At 40.4% G+C, this 19,580-nt stretch overlaps 1 protein-coding gene across 14 annotated transcripts in view; it reads right to left on the bottom strand.

Annotated features, from left to right (window-relative positions):
- ADGRL2 (adhesion G protein-coupled receptor L2) overlaps positions 1-14,381 on the bottom strand; it is a 229,873-nt gene extending 215,492 nt beyond the window's left edge. For 4 of the 14 annotated variants that reach the window (XM_078156546.1, XM_020988664.2, XM_078156540.1 and 1 more), the window contains exon 1: positions 12,727-13,928. The gene's annotated coding sequence lies outside the window, so the exon portion shown is untranslated. Of the gene's footprint in view, positions 1-10,624; positions 10,648-12,726; positions 13,932-14,295 lie in introns of those variants that run through there. The other 10 variants (XM_020988671.2, XM_020988667.2, XM_078156542.1 and 7 more) reach the window with 6 other exon arrangements.
- Positions 14,382-19,580: the final 5,199 nt, after the last annotated feature.

Here is a 19,580-nt window from a genome sequence, read left to right as displayed (position 1 = left end):
ATGAAAATACTACACATAAAATGTAGTACTGAGTTGTTAAGATAATACATGATCAAGCTGTGAGAGGGTAATACCAATACAATAGACCTTGCCAATGCCATAAATCTCTTTATTAGACAACAACCTATTACAGGAGATCTACTTAACTGTTTCCCTACTTAGAGGGCCATTTGGTGTAACAATAACAAGCTGACTTTTCACATTAGTAAGGATTAGCCAGTATAAATAATAAATTGCCACTGAGATGATGTTCAGTAAGACAGTGGAGAAAAAAAACCTTTTCTGGGTATTTAAAAAAAGAAGCTCAAAATATAAGTCAATATAAGTCTCTGATAAACTATGTGAGGTAGGGAGAAATCAACATCTACATATTTCCCAGGACTTAAATGTGAACCAATCTCTGAATACTAGCTCCATTTTATTTAATAAGCGAAGACTGAAAAAAAATCAGAGCAATTAAAACATACAAACAAAAATGACAGAATTTTGTTACTACTCAATCACAAAATGTCTTAGTACCATAATTAAGGTGAAATTACTTAATTCAATAAAATATTTTAACTCTTTTAGCTACCATTCTTTTATCCTCATCACATCATTCTTCCACTAAACCCCTAAATCTGAGTATTTCTGTACCAATTATGATACAGTTGCATTTCACTTCCCTAGAAATGAAGTAGCATAATATTTACAAATTAGATTTTAACCCAGTGGTCTATGCTGTGGCTACATTTCTTTCCCCTTTCCTCCCCCACCTTCCCCATTCATTCTGCAGTTTGCTAAACTGTTTATTGCTGGCTTTTAACTGGTAGCTTATGTAGTTAAGTGTTACTGCCCTAAATTGTCCCATTATCAGGAGTAAGTCATTAATCCAAAGAGATTTGTTGATTTGTTGTTGGCTTTTTTTTTAAACAAAGCATTTACCTAGCATCTGTAAGCAATCTAATGAAGATCTATTAATTAAATGTTGAGGAATTTAATCCACTCTGGTCTTATGTGCAGGCCTGTCAAAAAACATTTTACATCATCTGAAAAACTTTCTAGTAAAACTCTGCTGACAGTAGACAAAAGATGGCTCTATAGCCAATCTTTCTTCTCAAAGCTGACATAACCATTCCAAAATCATTCCATTAACCATTTCGTGCAGATTTGCAGCAGGGGAGTCCCCCCTTTTTCAATTGTATGTTTTGATTGGCCACTTCATCTTTCCAGTTTTGATCCTTAAAAATTAACAACAAATATTTAATCTGGAAAAACAATATATTGTAAATACTTCATGTCTACAACATTTATTTTTCACTATCATTTGACTACTGTCATAAGGGCTTTAAAAATTCTCTCCCTTGGAATAACATTTCTCAAAAACATGGGAAAGAAATACTTTTTAAATGAAGTTAAAATTTTCCAAAAGAAAAAGATCGACTTCCAGAGGTCCCTGATTATTTTATCTCATATACAAGCTCCCTCTGCAGGTAATAAAAAGGGTTAGCAAAAATATGTGGGAAACGTAGGAAATAGCCAGGATAAAAAATGCAGACAATTATCACCATTTAATAAAAATTTTCTAACAATTATGTGATGAAAACAAGTTTGAGTATAAATTCCTTTAAGACATTTAAGACTGGCTCTCTATAAGTATGCTTGTCATTGCTCAATTTCCTCAATGGTAACAAGGGGATAATGAGAGCACCCACATCCTATGGTGGTTGTGAGATTTGAATGAGATCATATTTGTACCACAGTGTCCGGTACAGAGCAGGCGCTAAATAAATGCCCTTCTTGTCCCTGAGTGGAGGGAAGGGTTAAGGCAAAGTCACTCAAAAGCTGCTCCCATACAGTGGATATTTATGGAAAAGAAAACACTACTGTGCTTACAAAGAAAGCAGGAGGCTGCCAAGACAGACCACCAAAAGAAGACAGAACATCCAAGTTTGTCAGATTCACCTTGAAATCACAAAATAAACAAACAAGGATGGCACTCACACTCAATTTACAGCCAAAGACAAAAGGGAAAATCTTTAAGTTTTGAATCACAAAGTTACCAAAGAAATGTTGAAAGAAAGAAAGAAAACCCAACACACAAAAAAACTGGACAATTCATATTGATTGCAATGAAGAGAAAAATCTGATTTTTACAAATCTTGACTTTATTCTTCCTGGCATGTTTTCAGGGTTAGGTTTTTGTCATTTACAGTGAACCCTCTGCCAAACAAAACACTATAGATATACCTGTCAATTTTTTTTAGCTTGAATTAACTACATAAGTCATTTCTGCAGGGATGCCTCCTCTGCTTCTTAGGCTACATCTGAAGATTTGGGATACATTCAGGGTCTGGCTTGTTTGTACTGTTCTCCAGAGGGATGTCATTTTTTAAAGGACAAAAACACAAGACAGAGTGAAACAATTTAAAATTTTAACAAATATGTCAAATTTTCTAAGCTTAAACACCTCAAAAGACAAACCCCATAACAATATTTGTTTCTTTCAGTGAAGAAGGATGGAAGCATGGAACAAAGGAAGAGAAAGAGGAAGGAAAGAAGGAAGAAAAAAGAAAGGCAGGAAAAAAGAAAAGTGAATGAATGAAATCAGGCTTGATTTTGCAGATTTCTTAAAAAAAAAAAAGCTGTAATTTTTTAAGTTACAATTTACAGAGACAGGTTTGGGATCGTGATCTACATATAGTAGCTGCCTAAAATAAATGATACAACTCGCTATATTATTCTTCATCCATAGGGCGTATTGCCCATTCAAGAAGGTCTCAACTACAGAATTCTACATTCCTTTGCGATAGCACTGACAAAGAAGGGTCAAATACTAAAGTTCTATTAATGAACATGGAACCAAGGAAGGTGGAATAATATTTTAAGAATTGTTATAATTTTCTGGCATATATGGATGGGTGAGGGGGCTGAGGCACAGTAATCTTACCTCAAATTTAAAACAATAGAGAAGATTCCAAACTTAATTTCTTTATATTGTGTTCCTTTTATTCATTAACAGAACATCTGCCTTTTACCTTACTAAAACACTGTCAAACTGAATGGGGAAAAAAACCAAACCGTTTATGTGCATGGAAATAAAACAAACAGGAGAATTATACAATGTGGTACCTCTCAAAATTAGTTCCTAGGAACAAACACAGCAGCCTTGTTAATCGTTTAGAACAAAAATTGCAATTAGAGGAACGTAAAAAGTGCCACTGGATATGGTGGGACTAAAGAAGGAAGAATGAATGGACTAAGGAGTAAGCAACTGAGATTACCAGTTATTCATAAATCAGTAACAGCAAAAAGGAATAGAAAACTCTGGGATCTTTAAGCTGTTTGAGAGGAAGCATGAAATGAAAAGATTTTAGGGTCAAAAGAAGTCCTAGCTCTGAAGTTTAACACTCTTAACCTTGGGCAACGCACTTCATCCCCCCTGGGCCTCAGTTTCCTCATCAGTAAAATGAGGAGGCTGGATGAATGGCAGTGGTTCCAGAAGGGAAATTAAGGGATAAGAAAACGAAAGATATCAATAGGCTTTTACAAATAAATGACCTAAGAGAAATTGGTCACTTGCTTTCCTCTCAAGGCATTTTAAATGAAGCAGTCTGCATCCTGTCCCACAAATTGGAGTCAAGAGTTCTTCAAGTAAATGTGACCTAACAGAGGCAGAAACGAAAAAGCAACTAATGAAATGGTCCATAGTCTTTCTCCAAGTTCACCCATTACACTGGGGGTTAATGTTACTTTTAATTTCATGTACAAATTAAGAGTGATTAAATGACTAAGATTACAGACCTAACTTTTTAAAGGAAACAGGGCTATCCTATGTAGGACATCTCCCATTCACAACAAAGAAAGAGCTAGTAGAAAACAAGGTCATCCAACCCTCCCCCCGCTGCCAAGACCCATTTCTGACAGTAATGGGTGTTAGATTATTCTCTCATGTAGAGCCGCGGCAATACTCAGGCTGAGGTGTTGACTGATATAACAATACCTCCCGAAGAAGGGCACAACACAGGGATAGATAAATGTGTTTATGTGAACTATGAGCAAGAATTGAGTCTTAAAACAAAATAATGCTCTCGCCTTTAAGATCAGTCAAATAAATGTCACCGTTAAAATACACACTGCTAAAATAGTAGCTTTGATTATATATCATACATAAAGAGAAATAGAACATCCTAACACAGAAAGGTACATTTTACTCAATACAATCTGTGAAAGCCGTCTTTCAACAAGATGAAATTAAATATCAAACTATTTACTTGAGTAGTTTCTAAGAGATTATAATGGAATGCCATTCACTGTTTTTCCTTCTTTGCTAAGACTGATAAAATACAGTCACTTACTAATTGGAGCATGAAAACATTAAACTCCCTTTTTTCTTCTATTAAACAAACTACCATCATCTTTAAAACCACATAAGGGCTGTGTTTTGTTCATCTTAAGGAATAAAAGGAGAAATTTTAAATGAAACACAAAAATTTGTGGAAGAATGTGAAGAATTTAACTTGTATCCATCATCTGACCCACAGAAATATTTCATTTTCATCTTTACTCTTTTCACTCTAGCATCAGCTATAAAGTACCTTTTCCAAGTTGTTTAATGTGGTTTAAAATAGAAGTTAAACCCCGGCCATGTTTTCAGGAAGGTTAACTTGTGACTCTGATTAAGGCATCTTTTACTCTTCTATTTCTATTTTTATTAAAGTATCTCCCTACCTAAAAAAAGACCCTCAAAAAAGTCTTTCAGCTTTAAATAGCCTTCTTTTAAGACAAATGATCGCAACATTGAAATGCAGAGATAAAAAAAAATGTAGATAGGGGCTCAATCCCTTTGTGTGAATTTTAATGTTTATAATGTACTCCTCACAGACTGGAAAAATCAATGACAAGACCAACAGGGGCCCACTTTCCTCAGCCCAAGTTCTCCTGTCAGGCCTTGATTAATGCTGTGCTCTGTAGAGGGAGACATTACATCCGGGCTAAAACAGACCTAAATTTTACCCTCAGGCAGAAATCTGATTTAAACATCTCTATTTCAAATGACATTTGTCCTCTCTTTTCGACCAGTTTTTCCAGCAATCCCAGAAAGTTGACTTTGTGTACCAAGAACAGTTCAGTAGGCTGGGGGGTGGGGGTGAAGGGGGGGGAGTTGTTTGTTTTTTTGAGGGGGAGGTATATAAAACATCACTGTTCTTGTCCTCTAGTAAATCTGAGACCCAGAATGAATCAACCTGCTAATAAAACAGGTGTCCAGCTATTTTACTAGGGTAACTTACAGATGCGAGAAATCAAGACTGCCATTTAACTAGATGAGTCAAAGGAAGTCAATAGCCTAGAATTTAACTTCGGATTAACAAATAACTACAGATTTAGTTATTCTAAGTAAGAGTTCAGGTTTTTCACATTCAAAGAAGAAGCAAGATGATGTCACAGAAGGTCAAAAAAATGTAATTAATTTTATATTTGCCTCTCATTCACTGGTAAAATGTTTAAAATTTTGTTTATTGGACCAAAAAGTCCAGAAAGTGATTAGTGCAGTCAAATAAAGTAATCTGAGGGGTTTTTTTTGTTTCTTTTTTTTAAATCATGATAGAATTTTTTTTTCCTATTCTGTAAACTTCTAAGACTTCTCTATAATTTCATCTGCTTTGGCATTGTTTTGTTTTTTTTAAGTAGGAAGCAAAAAATGTTCTTATAACAAAAAAAAAAGGCAAAATAAAACAGTAGATGAGAGGGGACTTGTTTAACGGACTTTTAGGGGGAGGGACAGTATGTAAAACATAACTATTCTTGTCCTCTAGTAAATCTGAGATATTATTAAAGCAATTTAGTCACTCCTGGCAAGTTCCTCCTAACCAAGGTAATCTAATTTCTGTTGCTTTTCAGCGCAAATTGATTTTTTTTTCTTTTAGCTGTTCTGGTAATTGAACAAATTTATACAACTGTGATGGGATTTTACTTACCACCACACAATGCATAAAATCCTCTACAAAGACAAAGTACATTACTTCATAAAACTGCATTTTTTATTGTAATTAAACAACTTGTATTCAAACTTGCTTTCTGCCTTCAAAGCTATCAATGGCATTTTGCTGTAAGCTACACTTACTTGCAGGGGTTAACCCCAGTGTAGGTATTACCTTCATTTCCTTCAGTTAGCCTGCACTGTTCCTGACTGTTACTGCTTTCTAATAATTTGGGATAAATAACAGGCTTATAGAAATAGACCGATAGTTAAAAAAAAAAAAGCCTGAAAAAAATGCAAATGCAATTTGTGACCCCACTACTTGATTTTATTCCATAAATACCTCTGCCAAAATTCAAGAATCTGATAATGAACCCTTTTCTTAAAGAATAGTCACACACCTTCAAATACTAGTTTACTTAGGAATATGAATACAGTACTTTAACATTTGGCAATAATAATAATAATACTTCCCATAAGTAAAGAAATCATGACCTGTTTTAAGTGCTTCAATTAAAATTGGGAAAATGTCAATTTCATGTTGAGCAACTTGGAGGGATGCATTGTATTTATTCCTCTTAATATAACTTTAGGTCAATGAGGATATGATTACTTGAGGTTTTCATTTGCCTCTTTCAATAATGGCATATATATCCTTATTCTAACCAAACCACCCCTCCAACCATTAAAATAAAAAAAAAAAGAAAGAAAGAAAACATGTCCAGATTCTTTTTTTAAAGGGCCTCCACAATCTTTAAGCGAATCTAGAAAGGAGATTTGGAGAACAAACTCAATTTAGTCTAATTATAGCAATCTAGAAGATTAAATCCTCTTACCCAGCCTATGAATCTTCAAGAATTGTTTTGAGAGAGATGAATATTTGGGGTGTGGCTGTAAAGTTAGTAATTAATGTCAGGTAAGAGAAAAGTTAGCCAATCTATGATGTCAATCTAACTTTTGAATAAAAATGATTGAGTCATTCCCCAAAAGCCTTAAAAAACAGTTATCTGTTCAGGTAATATGACTGATATTTCAATAAATTTTGCAACTGGGTGTTACCTAAAGTATGAGCAAGATTTCAGTTTTATACCAGATCATAGCTTATTTTACACTTTAGCTGGCAAAGTCATTAATACCTATTTCAAAATTCTTAGCTTAAAGCTCTTTTTTCCATCCTCTTTCAAATGATTATGCTAATTAACAAAATCCTTTAAATTTTAAAAAAAATATTCTAGGTCTTATTTCTGAAGCTCTCTTAATTTTGAAAAAAACTACTCATTTTCAGTTTTTACACCAAATTTCTCCACAAAAAAATGGCAGAAATTCTTTTTCTTCTAAATGTCAAACCTGGGCTTTTCCTTCAAAGTTCCTATCCAAACACTGTGGACTGTCATGATGTCAAGCACACCTGAGCATCCTCAGAAACTTTACAAATCACAATTTCCCAACAAGGCTGATTCTCCCCTCTTCATTTTTCATTTGGGTTTTCCTTCCAAATACCATTAAATTGAAATATTTAAACATAAAGATAAGGTAGAGGCAAGAAATTTCATTTAGGTAAAAATATTTTTTTTTTCCTCAATTGGTTCTAAGTGTGTTTACCTCTCAAGTGAAAACCCACACCTCGGCATAAATTACCATGCATTCTCTCAATCGTAAATCACATTTGCCAAAATATGAAGTGTTGTTTCAAGACTTAGCTATTTCCAACTCATCCATTTTTTAAAAACAGAAGGTACCTTACACCAATGCCTTTGATAGGAAATGTTTTCTAAACAGGACTTTTACAAGTTTTGAAACCTTCAACCTTTCTTTTTCACCCCCTCTCTCTCACCCCCAAAATCATACTACCTATATGACTTAAGGACATTAAAAGCTAGGTCATTTATAAAACATGAAGAAAGTGTCTATAGTGATCCCCAAAATAGGACTATAACCTCTAAGTAAACTGGTTTTTAAAGCTATCCTTCTTGCTCATTTTAAGAAAGGGAAATACCCAGAAGCCTGGTGTTAATGTCTCTGCTGATTGTGAAAATTGCAGTCAGAAAAATTCCAACTGTTCGCCTTAAATAAAGACTTACAGTGTTACATGCGAGAGATCTGTATCTTTACGCAGGTTTTTATAACATTTGGGAGTGTTGTTGTCTGCTTTGATGTCAGCTCATTAATAAGTGGGAAGTCAAAAGCCAAGGAAAATTATATTTATTGGAAATTCTCAAGTCAAAACCTGAAGTAATTGGTTTGTCCTACCCCACATGATTCAATAGCCTGATTTCCCCAACTACTAGCTCCCAGAGCTATCTGTAGTTCTAAATTCGTTTTCTGTTGCCAACACAGAGTAACCCACAGTGATTGAAAAAGGCAGCTGAAGTGCTGCTGCCATACATTAATTTTTCTCTAAGTGGTCCAATTTTATCATCTGAATGTTGAAAATCTTCTTTCCCCTGCATTTTACACCTTTAGAGATTTGTCGAAATCAGGATCACCTTCATATAAACTGAAGAGTAACATTTTCTAGACAATTTTTAGATTACCTCTAATAGCTCTAAAGACTAATGTGCTTGCTTTACTGCTCTCTGCATTCAAAGCAGACTAGTTAACAGCAACTTAAGTGTGATAATGGCAATCCCATCAGTGTGTGCCTTTTATACCACAAAAAGGTACTCCTTTAGACAACAGAGGGGAAGCAGGTAAATTAACTCTCTAAAATTATCTCAGGGTAATGATATACAATTTGAAAGCTACTAAAAATCTCATCTCTAAAATACCCCCAAAAAACTGTCACCCTTTTAAACTGAAAGCTGACTAATGTTACGTAACCAACTACATTTTCCCTCCAAGACTGTTAGACTACACAGCTCAATTTCTTTATTAAATTAAGACCAGGGGATTCTTTTGAACATTATTAAAGAATGCCTATTACAATGAAGGCATATCAATTTCATGTTCAAAATCAACCAACCATCAAAGGCAAAACTATAAAAAATAAAAAGGGCTTCCAAATCTCAAAAGCTCTAAGAACTCACTTTTTTTTTGCTGAAAACTCCATTACATACAAACTAAAAGAAAAAAAAAGAGAGGGTTTCAATTTCTGCCAGAAATCTAAATCAGACAAAACTCTACCCCTCCTCCCCCAATCTATGAAGCATCTGCTGTCCAGAAAATGGCCCAAATTACCAAAATATTTTACTTGAGTCTTACTTTATGAAGATCGATTTCCTTTAAATGACTGAAATAGGCTAAGCTCCATCTCTTCAGAACCACAAGCAAGAAAATACAAAGCTGAACTGAGCACATGAATCATAAATTGTGAAATAAATGTGAATGGTAAATATTGGAATACAAAGAGGTGACATACCTAATGAGGTAATGTGCAAAGCGCTTTGCAGTTCTTAAAGTCATCTACTATTGTTACTGTTATAATTAATGCTTGACATCACTGGTAAGACATGTAATCTTATATACTAAATATCCATTACATATAATTCATAAGGTGTGGTATCCTACCGTTATCCTCACAGGTGTAAATATATGTAAATTTACAGTATGTTTATCTAAATATTTGAGTTTTTCAATGTTCAAGATAAAAATTATTTAATAGAGTTGATATTAGCCTTTTTTTTTTCAAGAGCCACCACGGAATTTCTATTGTTTTAGCCTAAATATTAAAGAAAAGTTACCTCGGTTTGGAAACAAATGTGCTTTTATGTCAAGGTTTTTTCACTGTTTCATAGATAATTACAAGTTCTTTCTTTCTCAGTCCACTAAAGCGTAGTAGGCCATATCTAAAGTTCAGTTAAGAGAGGTCTCCTAAATCTGACTTAACAAAGAGAAGACACCAAAAACCAGGCAACAGTGACTGTCATAGAAGGGCACCCTTTTTCTTGGAACAAACTATTTATCAATAGAAAATAATTGTCTTGCCGATTGCAAGGGCTCCACAGTAATAGACAATGTTTTTCACTCACATAATTACAAAACAGTAAAAGTTCAGAAACACAGCCTGAATCCACCTCCCCATTTTCTCCCTTTACAATTCTCTCTGCCCTTTGGGCCTCTGCTTGGAAGTAAATGGAAGACAGGCTGAAGTTTTCTCAATTGAGCTGAAGCTAAGAAATCTTTGATATGCTAATAGTCCCCTTCAAACGGTAAGAATTCACACTTGCATTAATTCAAACAATTTGTGCAGAATGATGTGAAATGGCACCTCTTTAGTGGCAAACAACAAAAGGAGAGAATGCGAACGTCTGAGCAAACCAAACAACAGAACGTTTGTTCTGCAGGATTCTTTCCATCAAGCACAGAAGGGGGAGGGGGGGGAAGGTATGGGGGGGGGAGAAGAGACGGACAAAAGGGAGGAAAAAAAAATCAAGCCTGAGTAAGCACCTGAACATAAGATTTTCTTATTAACACTCCCTCTGTTAGAAAAACACTCCATGTAAAAGTTACGAAGTTGTCATTTGTCTAAGGCAGAGGATAAAGTAAAGGTGTACCATCGATCCTTAAATACAGTCTCCCTCTCTATTAAACAACCCCCCCAAAAAAAGTGCACAATTCTGCAACTCCAAATGAAGTCCATCCGTCAGTTTTGCTCCTTCCCTGGCTTCCAGAATTCGGCATTGCACTTGATTTGGTAAAAGCTATTCCCAACAGGTAATTATTTACCGAACGGCTGTGCCTTCCTTTCAGTGGGCAGCTCGCGTCCAGCCCCCCGAGCTGCCTCGGCGGGGCCTGCTCCAAGCAGATTCTGACAGGCAAATGAATGAACCAACCGCGTCCCGAAGAGAGGGGAGGGAGACGCCGTGCGCGCGGTGAAGAATGCGGGGGGGGAGCGCAAGCAAAGGCAAGGCAAAGACAAGGCTGCCTCAGTGCCTGGCTTTTGTAACGTGAACCATATGGTGGCTGCTGCTCAGGCTCGTCCAGGCTCCTTGGAGGAGCTGCTAAGAAGCCTGATCCCTTTCAAGGCACAGGAGAGCGGCCCCTCTCCCTCAATCCTTGGCAGCAGAAGAATAGTGTGCATAAAATAAAGAATAATGCAACCGCGGGACCGCGAAGGAGAGGCGCAAGGGGGAGACCGACACGAGGGGCAGGAGGGGAGACAAGGAGAGGAAGAGGTCCGCACCCCAAAAAAGTGTCACCCAAAAAAAGTCACATCAGGAGGACCAGCAAGTCTGAGGGGTGCGCTTGGCAGCCCAGCCGCTACCGCCTTCTCCAGTGCACTAGCCCAAATCCCTACGTCTGGAGTGAGGAGCAAACTTTAATAGTCCCGAGTGCCAGAGTCCGTGCGCCGCGCGCTGCTGGCTACCGGGGCCCCCCTGGCCACGCTTGCCTTGCCTAGCCTTGCCTTCCCTTCTCAGGCTTCTCGCCTTCGCACCACGGCCCGAGGGACCCCGCAGCCAATGAAGTTCTCCCGAGCCTGCAGCGCCCAGGCCCAGGTGTCTCCCAGAGTCACGCAATCATCCCCTCCCCTTCCCTTGGCCCGACACCCTCCAAAAACCAGCTCCACTAGGACTGAAGGGGTTTTCCCCAGGCCCGCCCCTGCCATCCTCCCCAACACACACACACACACACACACACGCACACGCACACACACGAGTCCCCTCAAGATCACTCCTAAGCAGGCCGAGGCTGCCCCCCGGCCCGACCCCAGTGTTAGCCAGACCTCCCCAAGAGGCATTCTCCCCACCCGACGCCCCCGTTCCAGACTCAGCCTCCAGCCCTGAGAGTTCCAAGACCCCCCACCCACCCGGGGCAGCAGCAGCCACAACAGCAGCCCGCCGGCCCCTAATTGTTACCATGCCCTGCGCCCGAGCCCGCCCCGACCCGTCCACATCTGGCTACGTTTTCCAGTCATCTAGCCACACCAGCCAACCAACAACAACCCCCCCCAACCCGCAACAGCTCTCCGCCGCCCGCGTCGCCTCCCCCCACCCCAGTCAGCCCCGCCGCCTGACCCGCTCCCCCCAATCCCAAGCTCCCCGGCCTCATTCCCCATCCCACCTTCCCTCCTTCCTCCGAGGTCGTCCCTTTCCAGCTACTTACTGGCCGGGATTAAGCGGTGCATGCACTTTGCAGGGCCCGTCCCGGCCAGCAACTCTGACCAGGCTGAGGGGAGGGGGGGGGAGGGGGTAATCCTCCCGATCCCCACTTCCCCGAGGCCCACCTACTTACCCCTACCCTGACTCCCCCACTCCCCCCTCCAGCCCCCAGCTCACTTCCTCCTACCCCCGCCCACTTTGTTGGGGGGAGCATCCTTTGCATCTCCCTAACAGACTCGCACACTCACACGCGCGCGTACACACACACCACACACACACACACACACACACACACACACACACACACACACACACACACACACGCTTAAAAAAGAAAAAGCAACAACGCTGTGCACCCAATCCGACCCCCAGCCCCGTGATTTATCCCCAGCGCACAACAATCCGCAGCTCCAGGAAAAAAAAAAAAAGCCCAACGGCTGGGGCCGAGGAGTTTTTCTCTTCCTATTGATTTCCAAAAGGAACGCAGACCAGATCTGGGGGAGGGGGAGAAAGGCTGAGAGTGAGTCCCGGGTCTCACCCTTGCCCCGGGCGAGCATAAACAAACAGGCGAAATCTAAACTAAGCCCAAGCTCCCACCAGCGAGGGGAGAGAGAGGGGGAGAAGGCTCCCACCCCTTAGAACAGAAGAGAAAAGCAAACAGGTATGGATGGAAGCGAGCAAATAGCAGGCTCTGAAAGCAGCACATTGTTCGCAGCGCGCAGATCTTACCTCCGTCTCGGGAGCCAGACCCTGGGGAGATCGGTCCATCCACTGGGGGAGGAGGGCGGGGAAGCTAGTCAGAGAAGGGCGCAGAAAACCAAGGAGAGCCTGGAGGGGATCCGGGAGGGAAAGAGGGGAGAGGGATTCGGATTCAGCCCGAGAAACCGAGGCTGGATAGGGAGAGTGGGGCGCGGGAAGTGTGTGTGTGTGTGTGTGTGTGTGTGTGTGTGTGTGTGTGTGTGTGTGTGTGTGTGTGTGTGTGTGTGTGTGTGTGTGTGTGTGTGTGTGTGTGTGTCGGGGGGAGGCTCAATCCAGCCGAGAAGCACGAGCAGTCTAGAGTAGGGACCAGGGGAGGCAGCTCTGCGGCTAGCCGAGCTGGGACACAAACACGGCTTCTGCTCCTTCTTCTTCTCCTTGTCCTTCTCCTCCTCCTCCTCGTCGTCCTCCTCCTCCTCCACCTCTTCCTCCTCCCAAGCAGCCAGCGCCGGGCGGCTACTGGGGTTAAGTCAACATTTTCATGCAGTTTCCAAGACGCCGCTCCGAGAAAGAGGAATTTTATAAAAACATAACCCCCCCAGACCCCACTCTGTCTCTTTTTAAAAAATGAAAAATCAAGACCCCAAAATAATGGGTGGGAGGAGGGAGATGAGGGGTGGTGGTAGATGCCAAGCCAAATCAGAGGTGAGCCGACTTCGGAGTCCCTTCTAAGCACAGATCGCGGGAGGGGGGGACAAGGAGACACACACCAATACCAGCAGGGGCCAGCTCAGTTTTGTAAAGCAAAGCCCCCTCCGTCGGTCGTTCGCATCGACCTAATTTACATCTCCCTCGAGGCCATTCTGGCCTCTGGCATGAGACAGTTGCAACCCCTCCTCACGTTTCTCATCTTCTCTCCCGATGCTGGTGCTGCTGCCCCATGAAAGGCTGAAGACCAGGAATCAAGCTCAGGAAAGCAAACAGTGAAATTCAAAAAAAGAAAAAAAAGGGGGGGAGGAAAAATTCTAATAAATGCAACACAACACAGAGGAAGGGGGGAAATGCCCTCCCCAACAATCTCAAGGAATTCTACGGCCAGCTCCTTCTTTCGCTCCAGCACCTCCGTGTGTGAGAGGAGAGAAGGAGAGAGGGAGAGAAAGGCAGAGAGGGGGAGAGAGAAAGAGAGAGGGAGAGAGAGAGAGATGGGGGAGTGCTAAGTCCTGACACAGACTCTCCACAAGGTCTGAACTGGAGTCACCTCCAGCCTCCTCCTCCTCCAGTCTCCACCTCCCACCCTCTGAGTTCAGCTAATCATATAAACATATTATCGTGTACAGCGGCAAAGGACAAATCTCTCCCTCCTGATTTTTCCAGCACGGGGCTCGGGCAAACTCAAAAGAAGATTACAGGCAGCTAAGTACCCAACGTGGAGCAGATAATCTATAAGTCAATGCCAGCCAATGACCATTTTCCACTCCATTTGAGCAGCTGCTGCTGCTGCCGCTGGGTGCCTTAGCTGGGGGGGGGCTACAGAGTAGGCGGGGAGGAGAGGTTCGGTTGGCAGGGGAAGGTACGGGAGGAGGGCCGAAGGGGGACACTTACGGGGCTTGAGCCGGTTCTGGTGGCGGCGGCGGCTGCGGCTGCTTGCTTGCAGAAGCAGCCGCCGCGGCAGCCCCAGCGAGCCGGAGCAGCGAGAGGACAGGCCCCAGCGCAGCCAATGAGGCTGCCGCAGGACTTGTCCCGGCGGCGGCGGCGAGGGGCGCGCGCGCACTGCCGCGGAACGCGCCCGCCTGCCCCCCACCCCCACCCCAGCCCCTCTGCTGGGGCTCCCCTCCCTGGCCTTGGCCCGGGTGCGAGACCAGAACTTCCTGTGCCCGGCAAGCTCCCTGCTCGCCGCCTCTCCTCTCCGTCCGTTTGTACGTCCTCGGCGCTCTTTACCCACCCTGGACTGCCTCTGTTCCCTTACGCACACGCATTCTTGCATTTTGTGAAATTCTTTTATTCCGGGCACCGGGTGAAAGGGGTTCTTAAGAGCCCGACGCGCGCAAAGCTGGGCAGAGCCAAGTGCTGCTGCGGCCTCCCAGGCTCCGGTGGTAACCGCCACCCCCAGCCCCCTACCTTCCTCCTGCAACTTTTCCGGGAGACTTTCCTTTGGACACCCCCATCTCCTCCACCGAAGCTTAACGCCCTCCACCCCTTACACACCATCCCACCGCCACCTCCAGGTCGGGACTAGTGCTGAGAGCTCCAGGCCCCCGAAACTTTTAGTTTCCATCCCCCTCTTCCTTTTGTGTGCCTGGATGCCAGGACAAAGGGAGCGTGCTGTGGCTGTGTGTGCCTGGGTCGGGCTCCAGCGCGAGCTGCCCGAGCAGGGGACGCTCGGGGGTTAATGGTATTTGGATACCTGAGATTTCCGGCTAGCGCCTTAATGAAAGATAGATATTTTGTTAATCACGATGACTTTTTTTTTTTTGCTTCTGCAGTTACGTAAAGCCAGCTAAACTTTGACACTGTTGACAATTTTTCACTGAAGTGTTGTGTTTGTTTCTGATTTAAACCCACCAGGATAAGCAAAGGAAGGAAAAGAGACTACAAGGCGCTTGGCTCTCAAGTGCATTACATCGTTGGGTGTTTTGTTTTGTTTTGTTTTCTTCTGGGTCTGTTTCCTTCATTTCCTTACATTGAAATTGCTTTTGCTCTTGTCCACTGAGCACGTTTCTGTTAGCAGTGTCAGCAAACAGTCAAGCCCAACAAACCAGGGACCCAAATTGAAGAGCACAGAATGAGATATGGCAAATAACCCTTGAAAAACAAAATGCAAGGCAAAGTTTCTTTATGCATATGGGAAATAAGTCAAACATTGATTTTTTTGTAAGTTTCAAAATGACTGAGTTTTTAAATAAAATCGTGAAGTGAATAATAGTTTCAAAATGCATTTGGTAATAATTTACCTGGTTCTAAGTGATGAAATGTGGCCATGTATTTTGGAATTTATTTTAAAGAAAAACTGACTGCCCTAAAGCTCTAGCAGTGCTTGGGAAGTATGCTTCATATTGGTTGCTTTGTTTTCAAAAAGTATGTATAATATCTGGTATATATACACATATATGTTATTAAAACTTTATCCCTATGGGTACAGCCAGCCTTCACGCTTGAGAAATCACTTCAAACTACAATGTGTTTAGCAGTTATTTTCAAGTTTAATTCATAGGGTGTGCACCAGACACCACAATTCTAAATCTCTACAGTGCTTTGCGGATAGTAGGTGCTTCACAGATGTCTGGTGAGTGAAATTTTATATAACCTGTCACCGTGCCAAATATTTACAGCATAAGTTGAATGTTATCTACTTTGTCATTCCTAAGTTTGTACCTAAAAGCGAACAGAACATGGGCTAACTGTCAGTACAAAGCTTACTTTGAAGGTTGATAATCATAATGAAATTTTTATGTAGTATTTCACCAAGCTAAATGAGCAGCTTTGAGGATCAGATTTCTTTCCACTTCATGTGTTAATGTTCTAACTAAGAATTCTCACCATTAGAGCCACATGCAGAACCCTCCAGCATCTGGGCTTTGTACTAAGCTTGCTTCCATTTGGAGTCCCTTAGCCTTAATAATTAAGACATAATTAAGATGGTATGAATGCTACATGTAACCTAAACAGGAAAAATAAACCCAGTTATTCAGCACTCGTAGCTTTAAATCTCACAGTAATATGTGTAGCTTTTGAGAGACAGTACATACAATATCTGTGACACCGAAATGATCCATCTCTATGAGCAGTGATACTTAGAGTGGTCCAAAATAAGTGCCCTTTGAAAGAATTTTAGTGCAATAAAATAAGGCTTAAAATGTGAAAGCAATAAGAATGGAATTTGCACACATGCATGCAAATGATCTATTTGTACCTTCCCTCTTTTCTGTACATGATTCACAAAAACTTACATAGAGTTCATAAATGTACCTAATCCTACATACCTTTGGGTCATACAGCTTGGGCTGGAGTTTTTATTTAATGGTCATAGTCGGTAGTCAAATCTAGTTTTTCTCCCAGACCAGGCCATATGTGGTTTTTCTATTTATGTTTCTTAGAAAGAGTATATGAGATAATGCAGTCAAAATTTCATAGGTCTCCTCATTTTTTTTTGATGTTCTAATGACTCATCTGCACTGATTCACTCTCCAATGTGCTTTTAAAGAGAGTACATTCCAAAAGGAGAAGGGTGTGGGACAGAAAGAAGAGGGGCTTAGCAGTACAGGAGATGACAAATATTTGCCTAAATAGAGAGCTACTTAACCTGATTAAGTAGAATATCTATTTATTAAGAAAATTTTTAAGTGAGTTATTTCACTGATGAAGGAGTTCAAGTGATTCAGTAGGGATTTTTTTTTTGTTTTGGTTTGATTTATTTTTTCTAAGATTAAGCCTAGAAAAGTGTTTATTGCTGGGATGGGGCTGGAGTGGGGTTTTCTTGCTTTTTCCTTTTTCCCCCTCTTTTCCCCTTTGAATAACAACATATTAAATATTAAATGAGCTTTTCCATTCCTTTCCAACATACATAATAATAAACACCTCCATTTGTTTGTCAAGAGAGGGTGATAGAAACAATTTTTTTTAAACTGTGAACCCCTAACAGCGTTAAAAGGGGACATTTACATAATATAGCATATAGAATAGGACTACAAGTTCAGACAATGCAGCTTGCCTGACACCTCATTTATTTCTCTTAATACAGGTATTGGGGGAAAAATAAGAACCATCAATAAAATGAGAGGTGTACTAATGTCTGCAGCTGTTAGCAAGTTAAGAAGATTTTCAATCTGCAGTATGCATTCACTACTCTCCAATCAATTTTAATGACTTGATCTATATTATTATTTAAATAATGGTAAAGTCATTGACTTATTCATAATACTTGCTAATTGTTTTTAAAAATAAATTCTACATATGACTAAGGAAACACCCATTTCCATTTGTTTTATGTTAAATCAACATCTAACCACTCATGGTGATTTCATTCAAAGAAAACAGAAGGAACTCATTAGCTATGTGGTTAGAAAGATTGATGGGCTTCAAACATTTTAACCATGGATGTTTTTTCCAACTGTAGAAACTCATGTTTTTAATTTAAGTAACTTCAAGAAACTGAGGATAATTTCATCCAATGGGCCTGTTTCTGATGCAGAAATTTCTGCCAATTTTGAAATTTGTGTAATATCTAAGTACCTTTGTCTAAAGGGAGGTAGCTTATGTCCATGTCAAAATGAATAGGTGAGCCAAAGGCAGTGTTTTTTGTAACTTAAATTATAGGATCTGAAGTGGAACGAAAATGGACACGGCTAATAAATATTCTGGATAGTGTGAAGTTAATAACAAAACAGAACACAAGGTAGTTACATCTTCCTTGCAGATCTCTCTTTACTCCTTTTGGCAAATTGGGAGAGAACTGTGCAATGTAATTATGGTTTCATGGGAGGGGGGCAGGTGTGCATGTACATGTGTGTACACACACGTCCACATGGATGCATATGTACGCATGTGCTGAATATTTTTGAGGAGGGAGACGAATATTGTTAAATGAGTGCTACTGCTGCTACAGGGACCCATCAGTGAGGAAAATGTGTATTCATTGTGGATAGTATTTTTTTTTTGCTTATGTTGAGGGATAAGTGAGAATTTAAAGATAAAATCCTAAAGCATGTGAAACTCAGTTAGTTTCAAGTTCAGAAATAGAAATGAAATTAACCAATTTTCATCTAAAACTTAATTCTTCATGCTTGCTCATGATTATTTTGAGATATTTGCTGCAAGTAAGGCAAAGATTTTGCAACAATGTATTCTGCAGTTCTGGGCCAGTTGAGAAATTAGATTTGAACTCTGAGCTTAACAAGAACTGAATGAAAGATCCCAGTTTTGCTTTGTATTTCAGCCTTGCCATGTAGGTTCAGATGACACCAAAATTCATTTTCCAGGAGAGCAAAAACATATGAAAACATTTGTCAAAGCCAACAAGTTTTAACCAATTTCTTAACTATCTCTGTTCGGAACAAATCTTACCCGGGACAGTCATAGAAATCTAGCCTTGTGCAAAATGTAAAGATGAAATCTCTGAAATAATGTAAACATTTAAAAAAATATTAAAAACAATATTGATGTGAGCTTCATATACTATACTTAGATTTTTTAGTTGCTTATGGTTGCCAAAGCCATAACTAGCATTTTTACCACCCAGAGCAATGAGGATGAAATACACCTAAGGCAAACGTCATGAAAATAGCCTTTAAATCAACTTTATAATTTGTGATGTGATAATAATACAATCAGTAATTAAGACAATTCCTTGCTGAACTTGGGAGGAGGAGAGGGAGTGATTATTATAGAGGGATCTAAACTGCTCCAGGAACATGTGATAAATTTTTACCCCCTAAAGATTTTGGTGTCATAGGACAAAATTCCAGTACCAGTTACTCTGTATATATTTTGTTTATACCTAGTTTTTTTACATTTTGTCTTCCCTGTTAGACTGTGAGCTACTTGAGTGCAGGAAGTATATTTTTGCCTTTTTTTGTTCCTTCTGTGCATAGCACAGGGCCTAGGCCCTTAGGAAGCTTTTAATGAGTGCTCCTTGATTGACCTTAGTCCTAATATAATTACAGTTCTGGTAACTGCATATGTAACTAAATGCTCATAGTTTTACAGCTGAAGAAAGTTTTTGTCATTATTTAGCCTTTAACATTTTGCTAAAAGCCCAACTTTGTGATATACCCATCTATTTTTGCCTGCCTGTACTCACAGACATGCACCTCGACACCCATTAGACTACTAAAATTGTTGTACTTTTTTTTATTTCCATAGAATTTAGAGATGGGAGTTCAGAGACCATC

Source organism: Phascolarctos cinereus, unplaced genomic scaffold, assembly GCF_003287225.1.
Source record: "Phascolarctos cinereus isolate Bilbo 61053 unplaced genomic scaffold, phaCin_HiC Scaffold_5;HRSCAF=322, whole genome shotgun sequence".
NCBI lineage: Eukaryota > Metazoa > Chordata > Mammalia > Diprotodontia > Phascolarctidae > Phascolarctos > Phascolarctos cinereus.
Note: the sequence above shows the minus strand (reverse complement) of the source record. Positions and strands in the feature narration are given on the sequence as shown.